Below are 21,055 nucleotides of genomic sequence, written 5' to 3' on the forward strand. Positions count from 1 at the left end.
TTTTCTTTCTTGTAATTGTTGGAGGGCTTTTTGAGGATGCTAAATAAACTTACTAGAGAATGGACCTGAGGACATGGGGAGAGGGAAGGGTAAGCTGGGACAAAGTGAGAGAGTGACATGTACATGTATACACTACCAAACGTAAAACCAATAGCTAGTGGGAAGCAGCCGCATAGCACAGGGAGATCAGCTCTGTATATGTATGTATATGTATAGCTGATTCATTTTGTTATAAAGCAGAAAGTAACACACCATTGTAAAGCCATTATACTCCAATAAAGATGTTAAAAAAATGCTAAAATCCACTGACAACATGAGTATGACTAAATTAATACACAAGTATGTAAGACTGAAAGGATTTTTTATTCTTAATCTATTTGTTTATTGTGATCTTAAAAATAAATATTTGGAGAAGGTGTTGTGGTACCCAATATCATTCATTGATTGTTGACAGTCCTTTTGTATCAGAAACACTCTGAATAACAGGTCATTTACTTTTGTTATAAAAGTGAGACATTCTACTTGCCTCAAAATGGAATCCATAGCTTCTTAAAGCAGTAGAAATCTGATTCCCAGAACATCAGTAATAACTGAGACTTCTACTATATATTATTGTTAAATGTATTTGTAAATGGATGATATTGAAGAGGGTTTAAACATGGCAGTAGTTAAGTGACAAAAATGAGCAATGGAACTAGGCAAGACAAATATGAAAAGATATAAATACCATGGGTCAGGAAATTTAGCAAAAATCTATTCGAGAAACCAAAAGATCAGAATTTTAAATATATTCTTAAAGTAGTTAGGGGCATGGATTCTGAAGCAAATTGCTTTTATTCAAATCCTGGGACCTCCAATTTCTTAACCGTGTGACCTTAACTGGGCAAATTACTTAACCAGTCTGTAATTCATTTCTCTACTGCAACACGTTTCAGTAGAGAGTTTTTGAACATTGTATGAGTTATATGTGTAAAGCACTTAAAAAAGGGCCTTCTTCATGTAAGTATTATGTCAGTATTGGATATTTGTATTGTCATTCTTGTTCTGCATATAGAGAATGAGAATTCTTTTGGACTATGAGATCCTTTGAGCATTGGGTCCCATGAGTGAACAATACTGCTGTTTTTCTTGTTTTTTCTCACTACACTGTCTTCCCAACAAAATCAATGAAGATCACATCTGCAGACATCTTGAGACAATTCTAGAATAGGATTTCCAGGTCCAGAAGTTATATAATGGTTTCCACGTTTTGATATATAATGTTTAACTTTTGTAGTGCTGTTTATATGTTTATCTTCAGGTTATCTGCAAGCCTCAGGGTTGCTGGTATAAGGAGTGGTACAGGATCAATTAACGGATCTACATGAAAAACATATCTATTAGAACTGATGAGAAAAATAGTACAGACATTTCTATTAGAAAACATTTTTATTTATATTGGGAATTGAGATAAGAGAGTGAAGGGATTGTAACATAAGTTTAAATCAAAGAGCTGAATCAAAGGCACAGGGACTTGGAATTCCATTTCTAACCAGTGGGGGCTCAAGGTCTGGGTTTGTAAGGTATGGATGACAGAGTTGGAGCAGATCAAGACTACAGTTTAAAAATGAGTTAACCTTTGCCAAACTAATGCTGTGTGAGATCCTGTGAATAAAAAGAGCACTTGGAAAAGACCTGTGATGGCTTTGGAAATTTTCCTTTAGTAAAGCTTAGGTAAGGATAATAAAAGACTACTTACCCTAGTTAAGCAATCCCCATAACTTCTATGGAAAATTCCAAATCCTCCCTATCTTTGTAAATTTGCAACCATCTGGAGAAGCAATTCAAGTACCAGCTACAGGAAAATCAGAGAGAATTCCTTTTACTTCTCTCTCTCTCACATGCACACACACACACACACACACAATCACTTTCTCTCAAAGGTAAAAGAAAAATCAGTAAGAAATCTGATGCCCAGAAGTTTGCATAACCAGAATCTCATAGATCACTGTTTAGAATGCAACTCTGCAAATTCCCAGGCATCTGTTCCAGGACATAAAACTACATGCTTTTTCACAATTCTTTTGTGTGACATTAAACTAATATTTGTGAATTATAAGAGTAGCAAGTATAAATGGCATTTACAAAGATTTAAATAATTTTAAATATAATTTCTCTGTTGATAATAGTTTGGGAGACAATCATAGTGTGTCTATAAAAAAAGTCACTTATTTCCATTGAACTATTTATTTTAATTTACTTTAATTTGATTTGAAGGATTTGCCCCCACAGCACATAATGAAATCTTAATCAAAATGGGAATAAACATTATTAATTTAGTTTCTGCATTCGTATGGCAAAACAGTTGAAAATGTTTTTTTCTCACTTTAACATGCAGTGTTTCTCTATAATGACTTGATTCCAATGGGCACAAATTTTTGAATGTTACCTCTTATGTGAAACCATCATTCAATTCTGAACTAAGATGTCATTGATTCCATTAGATTTTCTGTAAAATAATGATGGCCTGATATGGCTATAGAATTGCTTTTGATGTGATTAGTTGTCTATGCATCTTACTATTTTATTTCAAGCCAAAAGTCATACTTTAAAGGAACATCTAAAGCAAACAAATTAAAATATTTACAATTTTAGAATCTAGATGGTGATTATGTGGTTATTCACCGTACATTTCTATCAAATTTGCAGTATGTTCATAATGTTTATAATAAAATATTGGAAAAAATGTCTCATACAGACAGATAGTTATCAAAGTATTGCACCCTCTACATCAGTACACAGACTGATGTTCATTGGCTTCTGGGATGCTTTTAACTGATACATCTTTACCTCTGTTAAAATCACAGATAAAATTAGAATCATTGATCAATAAGTAATATTTTCTTTTCTCTTAATACAATGCTAATTAGAATTTAGTTTATAGTAAATAATGCATATAGTAAATTTAGATTCATGACTGTTTTAGTCTTTGACACTGACTCTTTTATTAAAATAAATTTATTTTATTTATTTATTTTTGGCTATGTTGGCTCTTCGTTGCTGCACGTGAACTTTCTCTAGTTGCTGTGAGCGGGGGCTACTCTGCATTGCAATGTGTGGGCTTCTCATTTCTTCACTTGTTGTGAAACACTGGCTCTAGGCGCATGGGCTTCAGTAGTTGTGGCTCTCAGCCTCTAGAGCACTGGCTTAGTAGTTGTGGCACACTGGCTTAGTTGCTCCATGGCATGTGGGATCTCCCGGACCAGGGATTGAACCCGTGTCCCCTGCATTGGCAGGATGATTCTAAACAACTCTGCAATCAGGGAAGCCCTGGCACTGACTCTTTGAGTTACTTTATTTGGCAGAATTTTAAACCCAAAACAGGATATTTAAGTATTCAAGTAAATATTTAAATATCAGTATATTTAAAACCTTTTATGTTATGTGGTACATAGTAGACTCATCATCAGTAAATGTCTGATGAAAGAAGAAGAAAAAAGAATCAAGAAAGAAGAAAAAGAAAGAAAGAAGGGGAAGAGAAAACTACTGTTCTTTGCTTTGGCCAGTGTCCAGCTATGAAACTAAAGTCCCCTTTGTTAATTACCTCTCAATATAAGGTACTATAGAAAATCAAATCTAAAGAGAAAGTGTTTTCTTAATTTCTTAATTCCATTCAACTGTCTTGCCCTCCCTCATGCTTTTCTCATATGTTGCCCTAATTCAGAGAGAAAATGGAATATCATTAGTGAGCTAACATTTATGAAACAAGGGGGCAGCAGGTGGTAGGGAGAGGAAGGTATCAGTAGGAATCCCTAGTGCCTTGTAGTGTGAATTGACTCCTTGAATAGTTATGCAAACAATAAGTTTCAGTGAAGTGAATCATTTCAGAATTAAATCTATTAATTATTTTTCATGTTGTTTAAAAGTGTTTTCAAATGGCCTTCTACCTGCCTTGCCCAATATGTAGTCCCTTAAACAAGACAGCTTGCCTTAAATTGACCACATTTAAATTTAAACCAATGCAGCCATTTGTATACATCAAGTCCTATGTGTGAGGTGTAGCACCGTATTTTGTGAAAAAATGTAATGTGAAGAAAAATCAAGTTTCTGATCATATTATTATCACTTTAGAGATAATGGTAAATGGTTAAAGAACAAAAAAATAATTCAGCTTCAGCTGGCAGGCATCTTTTATAATAATTAGAAGGAAGGAATAGAAAGAGGTGGGCATTGTTTGCCTACCTTACTAATAGCCATCTGTGTCCTCAGGATTGACCCTCACCTCTCCACTCCACTGCCCACATCGTTTCTTGTTCTGCTTTTGTCTAGTTGTAAAACAAATTAAAATCCTCAGCTATGAATGCTGTGGTTGGCAGAGTTAGAGCAGTGATATAGTTCAAAGAACCCCATCTGGCAAGCAAGCTCCAAAAACAAAAATAAAACCTTTTTTCCAGCTCACAGAAGTCCAGAGAGAGAGATTAATTAAAGTCAAAGGAGAAAACACACACACACACACACACACACACACACACACACACACACAGAACACTTCCTAGTATTGTCAGGATGATGATTTATTTTCTACCCTCTGCATACGAAGTCTTTCTCCTTCACAGTATGCTCTTTGATAAACCAATAGTCTCTTCAAGTAAAATTCAAAACATTATAATATTTATGAATAAATCTCCTTGCTGAACCCATATATCAGAAATTCTAAAAGAGTTGACTGTATAAATTCTGTCACATTTACATATTATGTTTTTTCCCATCCAGTTTTAACTTTGTCACAGTCATTAATCTTTGGGGTTGGGTTTATTTTTACTTAAGGTTTAACATTTTTCCTGGTCTATTGACACAGTGTACCATTTGCTAGCCACATCATCCCCTTTGAGCTCCTCACGTACTTATTTAAATGGCATGGATAATGCTAGGTTTCTCCCATATGATGAGGTAATTTACATAAGCATCCTCAGGGGTCTCTGAAGTTCTTGGTGAACATAACATTGTCCAAGATAATAGGATGCCTAGACAATGCTTTGTCCTTTGAATCCTGACTTTTCCTTGTGGTTTCAGGATCCCTTTAGAAGAGGCTGAACTTCCTTTTAGGTTTTTGTTTCTATGAGGAGGAAAAAAAATGCAAAATCAAAGCTCTATAGTGTGCTTTCAATTCTACATTTTAACAGATACTAAAAGCGAAAGAACTGAGCTATCTCTGAAGTATTGTTGGTTCGATGGCTAGGGAGGAGGGAAAACCTGCTGCTCTGTGGTGGAAAAAGAAATTCAGGGATCTTTTGTGCTGAGTGAAATAACATAGCCTTTACTTGTTCTCCTACACAGCTGGCAAAAATGACTTTCTTCCCTTATTTCTTTCCTCTTCTCTTTACTTACTGCACATTATTGGCTCGTTTGCTCAATGGGAGGAAGAGTAGGTGTAATGCAAATAGTCTGAGGTATTGAGGAGAAAATCCTGAGGGTAAACACCTGTATTTTGTAAGGTGATTTCCTATCACCAAATGATACAAAACTGGGCAGGATAATTCCAGTTGGAGAAATATGTTTCCATTGTTAAGTTATATGATTTCAGAATTGAGATGGTACTTTAGTAGCATATGACTTAACATATTGATTTGATTTTTTTGGTTTTTTGCATTTGCTTTGATTCAGGTTTTATTTTAATTTTAAAATATTAAGATATTGTCAAAGTATACATTATTTTATTACTCCTGATATTTCTAGTTTAAGTCTGCAGTGACAACTGCAAAACTATGAGGCTGTTTCAACTCACAGAAGCATCTGGTACACCTCAAATTATTTACCAGCACCTCAGATCTTCCTGCCAGCATCACAACATGGGTTAACATCATGGATCAATTAAAGTTCAGTTTACTGCCACAGTATATCATATGAATACTATCAAGATGCCTGTGGTTTTAGAAGTGAACTAGTAGCTCAGAATGTTAGGAAATTAAAAAAAAATCCCTTTGCTTTTTTCCTTCTAGCTTTCCAGTTTGAAATGAAAGCAGACTATTTTTCAGAAGTGAACAAAGCTTAAATATGTTTTGATAACTAATGGAATGTAATAGGATCCTTAATACCTAGTCTCTAAGGAGGTGCCAACTTGATGTAGCAGGAAGGAGCCTGGATTGAAATCTAGAATAAGGTGGAGAAAACCTTATTCGAAAGTCCTGTCACTTAATAACTGTGTGACTTTGCTCAAGTCACTTTACCTATTTAGTTATCACTTTCAATGTATAGAATATATTGTTACGATACATTTATTTGGAGAAAAGTTAGGGAAATTAGAGTTCCATAGCAGGGATTCTGGAAGGAATTTCCCACCTCACCTTCAATAGAAACAAGCACACACAGAAATATACACATCATACAAGTGTTCTATCAGCTTAGATATAAACTACAGTGGTCTACAAAACTGATTAAACAGTCAATTTCTCCTGTCTATTCATTAAGCTTTATGAGAGTGAGAAAAATGTAAAGATACAGATACTGTCGCCAATAAATAGGTATACATGAAAAGAAATTTAACAATACAAGACCTTTTATGAATGTATCCCAATTAATAGTTTATTTAGGGCTAAGGGACACCATGTGTTTTGAATAATCTAATTTTAAAAGGAAATATTTAAGGATGGAGAGATTCTCACAGTAGTGCAGGAAAAGCTGACTTAACTAGTCTTGAAGAAGGTCACAAAATAGGCCAGCTCTGGGTGAAGTCTCATTTCTTCACTGTTTTGATTTCACACTCCTAATTTGGTCTTCTCCATCACCTATGTCTTCCTAATGTTGGCATGCAGATGGACCCATCATTCCCTCCTTCCTTCATTCATTTTGCCATTTATTGACCAATTCATTTATTTTTTATTGAGTTTTCATCACCTGTAAGACATTATCTTGTTTACCTCTGCAAATATAAAATGGAATAAGACATATTTTTAGTTTATAAGGAAATAGAGGACTACAGGTGAGGTAAAACTGATGTAATAAACATATTGGAGGAAAATGTGGGTATTTAAATAAAAGTAATGCTTGTGTATTATATGAAATGAATACAGTGACTAGCAGGATAAAGAAGTCAATCAGGGAGCAAGTGTTATTTGAGCTGGATTTAGAAGTATAAATAGCATTTCATTTCACCAAGAAAGAAAGTCATGCATTTAATGGAGAAAGATTGGCAAAATTAGCACATAAAAAGAAAGAGGATAAAGTATTTAATGGGGAAGAATATGTGCTCTTATTTAAGGAGAATCTAACGAAGAATAGTAGTTGTAGATAAAGTCTGAAAGGTAGGCCAAATTCAAACACGGAATGTGGAATTTAAACATTAGTCCATTTACAATGGCATCCAGTGTTTTTATCAGCTATATGCTTGATTAAAATATATTTGTAGAAAAATAAATCCATATGGATAAGGAAAGACATAATAGAGAGTATGGAAATTACAATCTGGAAAACCAGCTAGGACTATCATGAAGATCTTAACCAGGAAGCTGACATCAAAACAAAAGGTGACTATGAGAGAAATTAATGAGGTATAATTAAAATATCTGGCTGCTATTTGAATTTGAGTCATGAGGAAGAAATAAAGAGGAAAAAAAAATGAATCTGAAGTACTCAGCTTGAATAGCTAAGCAAATTGTTTCACTAGTAACAGATACAAAATATAGAATAACAATTACCATGGAAGTATGAAGGAGATTTTGGGGTGTTGTATAAGTTTATTATTTCACCCACTGAATATCAGAATATGTATATATACTTTTGGGTGAAATCATATGCTTTAAGAAATACTTCAAGTAGCAGTCAAAATGTATCAATTTAAAAAATATATCTTTTGACTGATACGTAAAGAATATAAAGGAAACACAGGAGATAAATTCTGCTTTTAAAAGTGATATAACTGGAGGAAGAAAATAATATAGTAATAATTACTACAAAAATTCACTGGAAAACAGATGCAAACTAAGTTGTGTCACGTTAACTTAAAGATTAAAAGAATCTCAGCAAAGAGTAAGAAGAGCATCCGTTGTCTGCTACATTATAACAGGTCAGCTTCATCGAGTTAGGCAGAGGAACAGCATTTTCAGGAGACAGTAAAGTAAAAATGTAGATGTACTTGATGGATAGGATTCCGTGGTTGGAAAGAATCTGCTTATCAAGTCATCATTAGCTCAAAAACCTGAATGTTCAGGGGAAGCTACGAAGCCCAACTGTTTGCATATTCAGTTTAATAACTTGAATGACTTGAACAAGACCATGCAGAGAGCGAAACAAGTTCTTCCTCTGCTTTACATTATCATATGTTAAGCTCACAGGGCTACAATATAAGCGCTCAGAGAACAGCCAATGCGTAAATATTGATGGCTGAAATAGAAACTCTTTCCTCACTTGGAGCAGTCCTAAAATGAGGAGTTTCAGTTAATATTCTGGAAGAAGAGATAAATTTATAATTTTCCCAGAAATTTAAGGTAGAATTACTCCATTAATTTGCCTATACCAACAATGTTAGCAATTGCTTCTGTTTTTTTGAAGTAGGGAATTGCTGATTCTTTTGTAATTACTTTACTCCTCAGGGACTATCTCAGTGCCCCCCTAATCATATCAAGCTAACTCCGTTTCTCACTTTCACATAATCACAAGCTTTCCTATAGGACCTGTTTTGCTGTGGTTTTCTAAGGCTGATGTTTTATTAGTGCTTCTTGTCTTGCCACTTGAATTATATAAGATACTTATCAACTAATAGCAGACCACCAAAATTTTATATATATTATATAATATATATATTATATATATATAATATATATAAATATATATTATATATATATAATATATATAAATATATAAACAATACCCAAGAACAGGTTTCTTTTAAGGAGCACTATTCTAAAAGTCTCAGATTATACACAGAAGTTTCACATCATAAAAAACAAAACAAAACAAAACAAACAAAAAAAAAATGTTTGGATATGAATCTTAAAGAATAATTAAATATAAATAGTTCCTTATTATAATTTTTAAAATTCCTTCATTCAACAATTATAACAATTATTTACTGAATATCTGTTATAAATTGCATGTTTGTGTCCCCCCAAAATTCATATGTTGAAAATCAAATACCTTATGGGATGGTATTTGGAGATTGGACCTTTTTTTTTTTTTTTGCAGTTTGCGGGCCTCTCACTGTTGTGGCCTCTCCCATTGTGGAGCGCAGGCTCCGGATGCGCAGGCTCAGAGGCCATGGCTCACAGGACTAGTTGCTCCTTGGCATGTGGGATCTTCCTGGACCGGGGCATGAACCGTTGTCCCCTGCATCGGCAGGCAGACTCTCAACCACTGCACCACCAGGGAAGCCCACAACCACAGATTTTTAAACTAACATTTTCTTATTAATCAAAATAATGTGATGTACAAAATTAAAGTGAATTCAGATGATAATCTTGATAATTCAAGCATATATGTTTAAATATTATCTTTCCCTCTTGCATTGCTTAAGATAAAACAGATCCAATCTCAAGTTTCTAGCAAATAATCTGCTTTTCCCCTTTACAGGACAGTGTAGGATAGCAAGATTAGTTATCTTCATTGGTTTTAAATATTGGTTTTAAAATTTGGTCTATAAATGAGCCAACTGCTTATTGTTGTTTTTAATGGAAAAACAATTTTATGCAATAACTAGAGGGTACATCACTAATCTGGGCAGATTCATTAATTTGTGAGCATTTTTTTTTTTTTATTCACAAGTGAAAGAGTGAGTGAATCAACATAACCCATTGCCACACCTGGGAACAAGAACCTCCCGCATATTCTGCAGGAATATTGGAATGTTATCTCATTACAGGAGGCAGGATCCCAATTATTTGAGTGTAATTACTAAATTTTTGGCCAAAGTGCTTATTTCATTTTCTCAATATATTAATGTTGCTATGGCTGGCCTAACTCAAAGTAGCTGATTTTGTAGTAAATGTATTTCATAAAGTTATCTTCCAGAAGAACAATGTGTTATTGAATTTTCTCTAAATAAAAAACATTAGAATTTTATTCATGACATTGACTAATTAAGATTCGATGAAAGTGCACACTTTGGTCAGTTGAAGACACAAACTAGTTCAAAAGTTATTCCTACACCATTCCATCAATATTATTATAATGGTAGCATTAGTGTAAATAATAAGTATTATTATTATTATTTAATTCATGTTTTAGTTTATCCTGAAGTGCATGGAAAAAAATATTCCTGAGACAGAATAACTTTGTTTTTACTGCCAGGGAAACACACTTTTCTAAACATATTTTTGAAACATCTGTTTAATGTCTCTGATTGTTTTTCACTTACAGTAAGCTTGTCAATAAAAATAATCATTCAGAGAAAATTTCATGCTTGAATGTATTTGGAAAAAAAACAGTATATTTGGTATAAAAATCTTTCAAGTAATAAAACATTTGCACTTATACTAGAAGTACATAAAAACTGATATGAATAAACAACTGATATGGATGGAAGGTTTCACATGAAGGGCCTTATTTTTACAGTTGGAATGCTTTCTCAATGAATGCTTGTTATTACTAACTGTCCATCTAGCAGTCCTCTCTCAGGACATCTACATTTTGACAAAGCCTTGCCACAGAATCTTACCCTTCCTCTAGTTAAAATCTCCATCAATAAATTTGTCTTCATCATTTTCCTTCATTTCAGTTTTTGCCCAGGTTTCCACATTCCAGTTTTTAATTCACTCATTTTTTGTATTGCTAGTCTCTTTAAAAAACGTTATAATGATTGTAATACTATAAATAATATTTAAACATCAACTATGAGCCATACATCATTAACCTGGATTCTTGAATTTGTAATTAATCTTCTTAGCAATGCCATTAATATTTTGTTATATTCATTTTACAAATAAGAAAATAGAGGCCCAGAGAGTGAGTAACTTTTCAAAGTTAGAAGTAAGGGGCAGGGCCAGATTTTAACCTTGGTCCCTCCAAGTCCAGAGATATGCTTTGCATCAAGCCACATGATTTCACTGATTTTATTGGGGAATCAATCTTGTTCTCATGGATCAAGTACAAGATATGACAGGATCAATTGTACTACTGGGTTGCCCTCTCTCTAGATCTCTCTTTCTCTTTCTTGGTGAGCTTTGTCAGTCATCCGTGATAGTAAGGTTAGAAGACTACTCCAAATCTGAGAGAAATACAAAGAATGGATGAACCTATTTCTAAAAAAATTGTGTGAAATTTCCCAGTTTAATGAGACCAAATTGAATCTATAAACTAGAATTGTATTTCCAAACATTTTGACTTAACTGATAAAATGATTACCCAAAATATTTATGGGAATTTAGAAATCAATTTATTCAAAATCTTCATCTTATAGTAATGAATCTAAGGCTCAAAATGATAAATGAGTTCTTTGAAGTCTAAGTCAACTGTATTTTACCATTAATGGGGTTTTAGAATTTTATTAAGTTCATATCCTTTGCTGTGAAGGTTTTTTTAAAAAATTTATTTAGCTAAGAAAATACACAGAATGAACTAGTTTTATTCATAAAGAGAATTTCTGGAAAACTTTTCAACATAATTATATGTACATTGAATTGTGGTTCCTACTAACTTACATTGAAACTTAATGTTTAATAAGACATATTTTAGGGGACCTTAATTTTAATATTGCTTTACTCAATTTCCTTTTCTCAAGCATAACCTTAAATCAGATTTTAAACTTGTGGTAGTGTGAAACAGTGAAAGAATTTGTGTTTCAGATTCACGTAGTTCTTTCTGTTCTGATGCTATCTATTGTTCAATATATTATATTTTTCACAAATTATTTAACCTTTCTGAGCTTCATTTTTAGTTTAAACTAAAAGTTATTCTCTTCATAAGAAATATTATAAGAATTATATATGATAGCTGACATAAAACTCTAGCCCTGTGATTAGTTTGTAATTGAAGGAGATGGTGTTGTAGTTGCCCAATATTTTGTGGCCTATCCTCCAGGGAGGCTTTTATAATCCTGATCCCTGAAATCAGTCTTGAACCATGATTTATGAGTGGAAGTGCTATGTTACCCTGCCATGCAGATGTTTCAAATGTCTATCATGACAACTGAAATATCTCATACTGGCTTTCCAGCCAGCAAGAGTCTTACAATGAAGAAGGCATGGCCACCTTTGATGAAAATGTAGAGTGAAGAAAAGGCAAATCTTTATTTTTTGTTGTTGGTAGCATGTCATAGCTGTTATAAAGGCAACACAGTCTAGCTTATTTTGGCTGATTCAGAAATAAATAACATGTAACAGTACTCCTAGTAGACATTTGTGATTTACTCTCTAATATTTATTCCTCATTTCCCAATAGAACCTGATTTCTTTTATGTCTCCCAGGAAAAGTTCATTCTGCCCACTATAGAGGATGGGGTATTTAAGTCTGAGCACTTTAATGTATTCCCTCATTTTCTTTTCTAAGACATTCCCTTTCAGCTGTTTACTGCAACACAGAATTGGCTAACATTCTCTTTTCCAGGATTAGAGAGCCAATTTAAATGGATATAGTAAATTCTAGGAAGGTAGGAAAGTGGTAAACTGATTAAAAAACTTTAAGGCCAGGAACACCTCCCTCCATCACACTCCCACCCTCGTCACCACCTCCCACACACACAGCACACAGCTGTTGACTTTATCTACCCACAAAAAAGAGAAAAATAAATATAATTATGCAGAGAAATTTGGAAAGCAACCTGTATTTTAGAAGTATATTGTTGTGCCTTGCTATCCAACTTACTGTTTCAGATTTCTCCTAAACAGAGGATTATGCTGAGTCAACAGAGTGCTATGAGAATTCAGAATACTAAGGTGAGTTAGAAATTTCAAGACACTCTCTTGGACTCAACTTAGGTATTTAAGGACTCTGGCTTTGAGGACCAGCCCATGGAATTTCTGGGTAGCACACAGATCAAAACTCTTCTAAGGTTTTAGGGAGTTATTTTGCTAGAGAATGACAAAAATAACAAAAACATGACTGTTGGTCCTTTGATGATCTCTAGGTCTTTAGAGCTCCATGAATAGGAAGAAGGATGCTAAAGCCAGAGTAGCTCATGAAAGCTTTCTAATGTTCATCTCAAGTGTGTCAGTGGAAAACAGTGTAGAGTGGAGACTCTCTTAGTAAACTCAACCAAGATAATCCTTGGAGACCTGGATTCTGATAACAAAGAAATGTGGTTTTTTTCTTCCTTTGGGGAGGATATAAATACATTTCATATAAGCATGACCATTTTTAATAGTTCATGTTGTGTGTATAGACATTGATTAATTAAGATAATTGACTCTTTGAGACCTTTGTCATATCCTACCATGAATTTATTTTCTCTTTTCTACCTTCTCTGTTATTCTTTTGGGGATTCACATGTTCTAAGAAAAGCTAAATTCTAGAACCAAGAGCATGGCCTAGTTTGCTTCATCTGGACACAATGATTGATTAAAAATTGGGCAAAGGATATAAGCCATATTATATATATATATATATATATAGTACTTTTTTAGTGGTTGCTCCAGGGATTATAATATGAAATGTGTGTGTGTGTACATACATATAAATTTCACAGTCTACATAGAGTTAATCGTTTACTGCTTCAGGTAAAATGTAGAAAATGATTTATAACTGTATAGTTTTATATGGCTTATATCATAAACTTTATAGTTGTCATACAGATTATATCTTCATATAGAATGTGACATGTGGGATCCTCCCGGACCGGGGCACAAGCCCATGTCCCCTGCATCGGCAGGTGGACTCTCAACCACTGCACCACCAGGGAAGCCCCTATATTTTCTTTTTAAGTCATTTCCTGGGAAATCTGGGGAAACAAAAAGTCTGTCTCTTGTTCCAGATGGTATTTTGTGCATATGTGGTGTTTTGAAATACTGCTGCCATTTTGCTATCAGAAGAGAATATCATAGATGTGAGAACCAAAGAGAAGCAAACAAAATCTGATCCAATATGTCTGAATTCTCTTCTAGTTCTGAAATTTTTATAAGAAACCATGACCTGCCTTATCCAAAAACCTTTTGTTGATGTTACTTTAAAAAAAATGCATTTTGCCAGGTAACTTTTTAAAGGACTTTATTTTAGAGCATTTTCATATTTACAGAAAATTGAGAGGAAGGTACAGAGATATTCCATATGCTGCACACACACACACACACACACACACACACACACACACACACACACATACATTCATAGCCTCCCTCATTATCCACATCTGCCACCAGGATAGCACATTAGCTACAGTTGATGAACCTACGTTGACACATCATTATCACCCAAGGTCCATAGTTTACATTAGGGTTCACTTTTGGAGTATTTAGACAAAGATATAATGGCATGTATTCATCATTATAGCATCATAGAGAGTATTTTCACAGCCCTAAAATTCTTCTGTGCTTCACCTATTCAAAAAGAAACTCCCCCCACCCCCTTGTAATTTTTTTACTCTTTCCATAGCTTTGCCTTTTCCAGAATGTCTTATAGCTGGAATCATGCAGTGTGTAACCTTTTCAGATTGGCTTCTTTCACTTAGCAAATGGCATTTGAGGTTCCTCCACATCTTTACATGGCTTAATAGTTTATTTCTTTTAATGCTAAATAATATTCCATTTTCCGGATGTACCACAGTTTGTCTATTCACCTACCAAAGGACAGCTTAGTTGTTTCCACATTTGGGTAATTTTGGAAAAAGCTGCTATAAACATCTGTGTGCAGATTTTTGGTGTGCGCGTTTTTTTTTGTTTTTTTTTTCTTCTAATATTCTGGTTGCTTTACCTACCTCATCCTTTCCAAAGCCCTGAGGTAATCTATATTAGTATTTTGCTAGCACCTTCTATGTTTTCCTCCATGCCAATATGAAGATACACTCATATAAAACATATAGAACACACACACAAACATATACATTTGTAGTCTCTTTGCTGTCATTGTGAAAAACAGTGGCATCAACTTTTAAACGCATTTATGCATACTAAATTATCTCCTGGAAATCCATGTCAGTTAACTGGTTGAATTTTAAGTCATTACTTTAAAAGCTCGGAAATATCTTTTGGTGTGGATACACTAATTCTCTATTGATGGGTATTTATTTAGGGTTTTTGTTTTTGTGTGTGCTTACATTTTTACTACTATGAGAAATATTCTGATATTAATATTCTTGTATTTATTTTTATTGGCATCATTCTTGTATTTATATAGAATAACTTTTCTAGGAGAGTAAATTACAAGGTCAAGAGATAAATTTTAAAAATTATATCAAATTTTATTATATTTTTCCATAATGCTGAAATAATTCACATTTCCTTGAACAAGAACTGAGCATACTGTCTTCCCTACTCTCCTACAAGGAATAGATATTTCACTAATTTTTCCAGTCCAAAATATACAAATTACTATCTCTTTGTCACTTAAATTTACTGACTACTGAGTTTAGGCATCTTTTTTTCAGTGTTTGGACAACTGGATTTACTCTTCTGTGAGTGGCCTAAGCACATCTATTTTTGCTCACTTAGTCCTGGTGTCTATTTTTCACCAGGTTACATGTGATTTTGCAGATTATCTCTAAGAGGTCTGGAAATTTGAATTCTTACTGTAAATATCTTTTTCCCAGTTCCCAAAATTTTGTAGACTTCATTTATGGTATATTCTGAAATACAGTCTTTTAAGACATTCCATATAGTAAATGTTTATTTTTAGTTACCTGACATAAAGATTGCCTCCAGATTTTAATACAGCTTTTTTGATTTTCTTGCTATATTTTTATGAGTATAAAAATTGATAAAACTGTTTTTAACCTTAAGTCTGATACCGTTTGGATATTTTTTCAGTATGTGTCATGTAACATAGAAATCCAGCTTACATTTATTTCCAGATGAAGATACAATTATGTCAACAACATTTATTAACTACTGTTTTTTATTTCCCCCTCTGGAGTTGAAGCACTACATTTGCAAGATAGACATTAAATATTTATATGTACTGGGAACTATTTCAAGATTCCCAATTCAGTTCTATTAATCAGCTTGATTATTCTCAAGTCAATATTGATATATGTGTTTATCCCCAAGCCAATATTAATTTTATTACAAAAACTTTAAATATATTATGATATTAGATATATTAGAACTATTATTAGGATTTTATCAGCCCTGCTCACTTCCATCTACCAACAAACAAACCAACATTCTATTGAAATATAATTGGATTTGTATTAAATTTATATATTAATTATGGGAGAGTGGCTATATTTATTATTTGAAGTCTTTCCCTCAAAATCATTTTTATCCCTTTTTAAGTTTAGATCTTGCTTTATGTTCTACAAAAAATTTAAAGAATTTTGTATTCTGTGTTTTTTATTAAAATTTCCCAGGGTTATTATAGTTTTGCAACATTACAAATATAATTATTTCTTCATTTGTTTTTAGGTACTTACTCCTAAAATCAAAAAAAAAAAAAAACTATTGATTTTCATGCATTTGTCTTAAAACTAAAACATTTCTATACTTTATTATTTCCAGAAAATCTACTTTACTTGGAGATCATAATCCCAGAATCGTATAATCAACTATTGCTATAGTATTATGCATTATTTTTGAATGTTTTTATCAGTTCTTTTTATTATATTATTTCACTTTTTATTTTCCTATGTTTTATCTTATATTTCAACTCTGATAATATGGAATAATAATGATGAAACTAGTCATCCATTCTAGTTCCTGAGCTAAATTGAAATCATCTTTCTGTTGTAGGATAATATCTACTTTTTTTTTTTTTTTTTCAGCCACTCCGCGGCATGTGGGATCTTCCCAGACCGGGGCACAAACCCGTGTCCCCTGCATCAGCAGGCAGACTCTCAACCACTGCGCCACTAGGGAAGCCCTACTCATATTTTTGATAAATTGTCATGATTATATTTTAAAAGTTTATAGCTAATCCTATTTATCAGCAAGCAGCTAAATTTTATGTACAATTATAACCCTACTTATTTATCAAGTTTTACTTTCTTTTTTTGTAATACAAAGCATTTTAATTGACACCGTTTGTTACCTTCAATCCACACAATGACAAAGTTTATAAACATATTTAAATATAGTAGTATCAATTCCCAATCTTACACATTCTATTTGAATTTAATATTTCAATGGTCTAATTTTTACCTAATAACTTTAAATAGAATTATTAACTGAAAATCTATTCTTCTTCATTCAGCTTTATCAGTGAGTGTACATAGTATAGCTTATTAAGGCACTCTTTTTCAAAACTTTAAGTGATGCTGTAGTGATTTACTTTTATGTATTAAATTTAATAGTTGAAAGTAATTACATATTGTCATACATTACAAGCTGCAAGTGTTCTATTAATATTGCTGATTATAATTAACTTAAATATTTTTGACTTGAAGGTTTTTTGTGATAAGGAATTCAAGATTATGCATTAAAAGACTAAAATTCACAATTAATAAATTTTAATCTGTATTTTGAAATGACAATATTTTATAAATGAAAGAAACAAAGCCTAACTTACTGAATATGCAATATGGATATTACTTTATTTCACACTCAGAGCATTAGGCTTTTACCCTTGTTTTGTTCCTGATCAAACACATTTCTCTGATTTTCTGGTTTTTTGCAAGTTTTATTTATTTAAATGTTGTTTTAACTTTTTAAAACATCTTTATTGATATATAATTTATATATCACACAATTTACCCATTCAAAATGTACAATTGAATGTTTTTTTTAAAATTGAAGCATAGTTGATTTAGAATGTTGTATTGATTTCTGCTGTACAGCAAAGTGATTCAGTTACACATATGCATACATTCTTTTTTATATTCTTTTCCATTATGGTTCATCACAAGATGTTGAATATAGTTCCCTGTACTATACAATAGGACCTTGTTGTTTACCCAATTTTAAATTAGTAATGCTTAATAGAAATAACATTACTGATTTTAATCAAGAAGATTCATTCAGGCTTTTTTCTTCAATGTATACATATTTTCATCAACAATGTACAACATAATTTAAATAAATAATAATATAAAATAAGTTATACAAATCAAAATACTTCTTTCAGAGTCTAAAATAATATCATATTTGCAAGCCAAGGTTTTACTGCTATCATTAGGCTGCATAAATAACAAGCAGTTGTAGTGTGTGTGTGTGTGTGTGTGTGTGTGTGTGTGTGTGTGTGTGTGTGTATTTCCCCTGTATATGTATTAGATTACAAGTTTAGGTTCTTTGATATATTTAAAACATCAGTGAACTTTCTAAAGTAACTGACATCCTCTAGGAAATCATTTATGTTAGGGTAATAGGACTAATAATTTACCATGGATTTAAAGATTCTGTATATATAGTTCTACACTGAGTAATTCAGAGTTGATGAAGTAGGACCAGGCCCTTGACCAGAAATATGGGAGAAGCACTTAAGTAATCATACCATGATCTAATAATCTTACTCATAAATTAAGACCAATAAATGTTGGAAGAGTACTGTGTTTGATTGATGTAATAAACTTAATGGACATGTGTCCCAGCTTTAATAGGAAAATGTGTTAATATTTTCTTCAAATTTCTTCTTGGTTTTACCATACTTAATTATCTTAAAAAAAAATCTTCTTCATCTGAGAATTATGGGTAAAATATTGATTATTAAATGAGAGAAAAAAATAGACTATTTCCTCTGTTCATGTTAAAGTTGCCAAAGCCTTTAGTCAAGAATTTGAAAGAACTTAGCTCTAACCTACCTATTAGAGAATTATAGAGAATATTCTATAAAAGTCTGTGCTTATAGAGAATTATAGGTAATATCCTATAAAAATGTAATATCCTATAAAAGTTTGTGATTTTTATTCATAGTGTATTTTATTGTAAATTTGTCAAGTTTTCATAAAAATGCTGCACATAAAGGAACAAATTGTGTCCATCATCAGTGTGGTAATTGCTACAGGCCAAGATAGCCAAATGCAGAAATACTAAGAGCTATATAATTAAGCAACCATGAAATAATTTGGCTGGCATCATACAAGTCTACTTTGCTGACAAATGATAAGGCCAATATTCTGCTTTGAAATGGAGAATGTTGATTACATTTCCAACTCAAAGAAATTGCATTCTTTAAGTCTCCAGTGGAAAGCAGGAGTCCAGAGTTAATGAAAGAAAATTCAAGACTATCTGGAATTCCTGGGGATTCCATATTATTATAATATATAATGAATATTTATGACAAATTTTTGAAGTGCCAATAAAAATAATTATGTGTGTGTGCATGTGTGGTTATGTTCAAAAACTTCCTAGAGACAAGAGTACAAAAACTCAAGAAAAATACAAGTTTAGATAAATAAAATGTTATTACAGTAAACTTGCCAACTTTGACTCTAATTCCTTGAAGGAATTAAGATGATATACTATCATTTCATATTAAACAGATTTTGAACATTACATTATTGTATGATGACCACACGCCATCATTTATCCTAGACTGACACAGCTATAGATATTTTTATTATTTTCTACAAAGCTGATAATTTTGATCTCTGAGGGTTTTCTTTTAAGTATATAAAAAAATTAATCTTTTTTTGGATTTCTGTTTCTAAATAAGTCATTAATTATGGGGAATGCTCAATATGAATAAGAGATGACCTTGAAAACCTCCCATTCAAACACACACAAGAAAATCTTCAATTAAATTTTTATTAACTCAATTACTTTCTATAAAAAATTATTCATTTGAGAGTTATTTCTACTTCAAATATCACTAAAAAATATCAGTTTCAATAAGGTAAATTTTTCTGACCGCTTTTGTCTCTGTGTTTTCCTTGCCAGCTGGAATTTACCACCATCATATTTACCCTGCCTTTTTACACTTATAATTAAAACTTTGCAGGATTTTAATGTGCTTTTCGTAATGGAACTTAAAGATTATACAGTTTAGCATTCTTATTTTAATTTACTATGTTCACATCTGAGGGGGGAGCAGAAACACTCTATATTTGTATGATTATTTCAGTCTTTGGTGAACCTGTGTCCCTGGACTGTGAACTTCAACTGTGCTTCTCAGTTTTTTCCCCACTTAGGTGGACAAGATGGCTGGTAGAAACTGGAGTTAGGTATTTTCCTTCTCCCACGTGATAGGATAGAGGTGTGTATTTCCCTGCTCCCTAAGTACATTAGGCTTTGATTAAACTCCAGCAGGTTAGACTCTGGTAAAATAGTTTCTTCTAAAGGCAGGCTTTGTTAAGAACAGAGTGCTGCTGTGTATTTCTTTTTTTTTTTTTGCAAAGCATAAAATTTATTGAATATGTTGAATTCATTACCAAAAGCATTTACACAAAGAAAATTCAAGCCATATGGTTTCTAAGGGTTTATTCTAATAAATATTTATGGAAGAAATAACATTAGGATTACATAAACTCTTTCAAGTAATTAAAAAAAAAATGGGAGACCATTTCCAAATCACTTTATGTATTTCAAAATGGTTCTTTTATCCTTTCCCCTGCTGGAAGTTGGAGGGTATTTTTCTCTGATATTTACTATGAGGTCCTGGAGGTAGAGATCCTGGAAGTAAATATCATAAATATGCAGGGTTTCCCCTATAACTGGGTCCTCTGGGTTTTTTTTTTTTTTTACAACTTTATTGGAGTATAATTGCTTTACAATGTTGTGTTGGTTTCTGCTGTACAACAAAGAGAATCAGCTATATGTATACTTATATCCCCATATCTCCTCCCTCTTGAGCCTCCCTCTCACTCCCACTCTCCCTATCCCACCCCTCTAGGTGGTCACAAAGCACCGAGCTGATCTCCCTGTGCTATGCAGCAGCTTCCCACTAGCCATCCATTTTACATTTGGTTGTGTATATATGTCACTGCCACTCTCTCACTTTGTCCCAGCCTCCCCTTCCCGCTCTGCGTCCTCAAGTCCATTCTCTACTTCTGTGTCCTTATTCCTGCCCTGCCAGGAGGTTCATCAGTACCATTTTTCTAGATTCTATATATATGTGTTAGCATATGGTA

Source organism: Lipotes vexillifer, unplaced genomic scaffold (assembly GCF_000442215.2).
Source record: "Lipotes vexillifer unplaced genomic scaffold, Lipotes_vexillifer_v1.1 scaffold642, whole genome shotgun sequence".
Taxonomy (NCBI): Eukaryota; Metazoa; Chordata; class Mammalia; order Artiodactyla; family Lipotidae; genus Lipotes; species Lipotes vexillifer.